This window comes from Medicago sativa, chromosome 7 (genome assembly GCF_051527215.1).
Source record: "Medicago sativa cultivar Bolivia chromosome 7, Bolivia_mono, whole genome shotgun sequence".
NCBI classification, from domain to species: domain Eukaryota; kingdom Viridiplantae; phylum Streptophyta; class Magnoliopsida; order Fabales; family Fabaceae; genus Medicago; species Medicago sativa.
This window is the reverse complement of record NC_140755.1, coordinates 69,080,599-69,084,294: the sequence shown is the minus strand read 5'-3', so window position 1 is coordinate 69,084,294 and position 3,696 is coordinate 69,080,599. Positions and strand designations below refer to the sequence as shown.

The 3,696-nt window shown below is 27.1% G+C and overlaps 1 long non-coding RNA gene and 1 other non-coding gene across 2 annotated transcripts; both read right to left on the bottom strand.

Moving 5' to 3' along the window:
• Positions 1 to 2,206: 2,206 nt before the first annotated feature.
• LOC146908029 (uncharacterized) lies at positions 2,207 to 2,634 on the bottom strand. Its single transcript, XR_015019357.1, has 2 exons — positions 2,536 to 2,634; positions 2,207 to 2,441 (listed from the first exon to the last, which is right to left on the bottom strand). It is a non-coding gene; the product is annotated as an uncharacterized LOC146908029 (long non-coding RNA).
• A 627-nt stretch (positions 2,635 to 3,261) lies between these two features.
• On the bottom strand, positions 3,262 to 3,334 carry TRNAA-AGC (transfer RNA alanine (anticodon AGC)). The gene has a single exon. It is a non-coding gene; the product is annotated as a tRNA-Ala (tRNA).
• Positions 3,335 to 3,696: the final 362 nt, after the last annotated feature.

The window sequence follows — 3,696 nt, the reverse complement described above, 5'->3', positions numbered from 1 at the left end:
ACATTTAATTTAGAATGGCACCATAATCATCATGGACAATTTTAAATATTTATTTGAATATTTTGTTTTATAAAAATGAAATATCATAGCATGAAATGAGGTAGGAAATGAGAGACCGTCATGTGTATTTTATATGTAATGTAAGACAAATGTTTATTATAAAGATAAAGATAAAAATATAAAGATTTGTAGTGTGATTGAGAATGTGCTTATATTGTCGATATATGTTGATTTAGTTGATAATAAATTGACTCCAGCCCCCATTAAAGTGTGAGTACAATTCTCAATACCAGCGTTAGGACATCCTCGATGGATAATACATTGTAATCTCTTTTTGATTCCTGAGGTTTTCTCTTTGGACTCAACTCACCTAAATAAAGAGAGATATTGACCAAAAAAAAATCTCACCTAAATAAAATTATTAAAAAAAAAACGAATATGATTTTTTAGGGGAAAAGATAGTATGTTTATATGAGTAAAAAAAGGAACATACTTGTATGGTGCGCTTTTTTCTTGTGCTATTTTTTATTGTTATAAAAACATTAAAATATATTAATTTCCAACTTTTATTCTGATGATATAATTCAATGCAAGGTTTTTCCTAAATAATTCATTTCCATTTGGAAAATACGTACACTTGATTTTATCAATGTCTATGATTGGCAAAAAAACTGTGAAGACCAAATGTTGATTGCAATTAAATTGAAGAAATCAAATAAGAAAAAGGGGACAATAACTTTTACCGGTTTTCATGGAAAATAATTTCATTTCTTTTGCATAATGAGGAATGCTAGTAACACACATTTTAATATACATTTTTTAACACACTCTTTTGATTGGTTAAAACTCACTTGAGTTCCACCAAATTTATATGGGTCTCACATGATTTGGTGGAACCCGTGCGAATTGCAACCAATAAAAAAGGTATGTTGAAATGTGTGTGTTGCTATCATTTCTCTTTTTATAATACTACCTTTATAGAGGTTTTGAAACCTCATTTCATTCATTTTTATAGATAGTATACGATTTTTTTCTTAAATGTCTAGGCCTTTCATATTCTATACTACTTTTTTGGGTTCAAACATGCATATTCATTCGTTAGCAGTAACAAAAAACAAAATAAAAATTTCGTTAGCAAAAAAAAACATGCATATTCATTCAATAATAATAAATGGTTTTAGCAAAGAGCATATACATTAATATACACGGTTTTGATTATATATATAATTTTTTTTGCATTTACTATTATTTTGTTGCATACATTGATATACCATAAAAAAACTTGTAATATTCGGAAAAAAAAAGAAAAAGAATACTGTAGATAAATGCTAATTTTTTTTTTTTTACATCTTGTTCCTTTTTAAAGTATTTGAATCTATTTGGCTTGGAAATTATCATTGACATATGTTAACATTTGAATGACTTATAATATAAGTGATGACACATATAAAGTACACCCTCCGGTCACTAATATAAGCAAAGGTTTAATTTTTAGATTCATTCATTAAATGACGTATGTAGTCTATAATAAAGACTACATACGTCATTTAATGAATGAATTTAAAAATCAAACTTTTGCTTATATTAGTGACCGGAGGGTGTACAAATGTCTTTTTCAATTATTCATAACACATTCATAATAATATCCTTCATTTATTTGGTCAAACAAATAACTTCCATATTTATCTTGCATGATTGATGCATTTATGTGTATCATTAATCATTTAGTAACAAAAAACATTTATCTTGCATGATTGATACATTTATGTGTATCATTTATCTTGTTATTCATAGACTTGTTTAAAAATATAGTGGAAAAAATCTAATATGTTTTTTTTGTTGTTGGGGTTAACCCTCCGGTCCCAGAGGAAAAGGACCCGGGTAATTCGAGCAAAGAGGAAATTAAAGTCTTAACAAAAATTATTTTTCTTGAATAATTCATCTTTTAGTAGAACTCATTAACCACTTTGAGTCCAATTAATTGTTTCAAATTTACAATTGTTTAATACAATATTGGAGTTTTCTAAAAATGGTTGTTTTTTTGTACTTGTGTAAATAACAAATGATCAAGTTTATCAAAGCCTCATTCTTTAAAAAAAAAAGTTTATCAAAGCCTCCAAATAGATTGGACTACCTCTTTAAGATCGAAAATAATGTTGTGATGAAAAAACTAATCCGAACAAAATAAAAGTATTATACATATAAATGACATAATAAGAAACACCAAATCAATATCTGAACTGAAATATCTGAAGGTACACTATTCACTCCGCATAATTTTATTTTTGTGTTAAACTAAAAATTTTGTTTGTAGTCATGTTTCGTTGTTTGATAAGATCCAAGATTTGTAGCGCAACACCAAAGTAGACCTTTCCTTCCTTCAAATCCATCTCAAATTTATAGATCATATTTCTTCATACAATAGCATGAATTTTGTTACCCTAAAAATGCAAATAGTTAATTAGAAGAAGAAAAAAAAAAGAAACTGGATAAAAAAAAATGAAAGAAAACTAAATACAGAATTTTCACACCTACATGCTATAACAAAAAGCACATAAATACAACCACAATGAAAAACAATCATAAAAAGTATACTTTAAACCTAAATTATGGACACAAAATGTCTTTTATTTTATGAGAGGAAGATGAAGATAATGAAAAACAAATTGTCTATATATAGGAAAAAAATCATGTCAAGATCAATTTTGATTGGCTCATAAAATATAAATGAGTCATGATCTATTCTGATTGGTTAAGGAAAAAAATTATGAGTCATGATATGAAGATAATGAAAAACAAATTGTCTATATATAGGAAAAAAATCATGTCAAGATCAATTTTGATTGGCTCATAAAATATAAATGAGTCATGATCTATTTTGATTGGTTAAGAAAAAAAAATTGAGTCATGATCCATTTTAATTGGTTGATAAAAATATTAAATGCAATGGATACATAATACATAATTAAGTCAACTTTCTTGATCAAAGGTCTAATGCATTGCAAAAAATTTGTTTGAGGAGCATTAAATGGTAGAAGCAAAATGAGGCGCCACGTGTACTTATGCTCATAGAAGTATCCTTTTGTATTATATAAAGATGTCAACTTAAGATATGTCAAGATGATTAAGTTAACTTAATGATAGAAGGAGGAAACAGACTTTTGCAGTTACTTTACGCGAGCGAGCCTCATACGTATAACAACACTTTGCAAAAAAAAAAAAAAACAGAGAATTAAAATAAAAAGTAATTCGAAGAAAAAGTGGAGATGCGGGGTATCGATCCCCGTACCTCTCGCATGCTAAGCGAGCGCTCTACCATCTGAGCTACATCCCCATGTTAAAATTTCATTGTTAATATTAAATATATACTAAAGTAATGAAGTTAGATTGAAATAAGAAAACGTCAACTAACTACTCCGTTGACTCACCGATGAGCTAGAAAATACAAAGTTTTGTTTGTTCTCATTAGTCAATTAATTAATTCAAAACATTTCAATAATAATTGATTAAGTTGATAAGAAATTGATCCAAATATAAAAAAAGTGTTGTCAACAAAATTGTAAATATATCTGTTAAAAGTTTAGATGAACGTTGTTTTTATCTTTCGTGTTTTGAAAACTCCACTTATCTAATTTTTTTTAATAATATACTCCCTCTGTTTCAAAATGAGTGTCGCTTTAGCTAAAAAAATTGTTT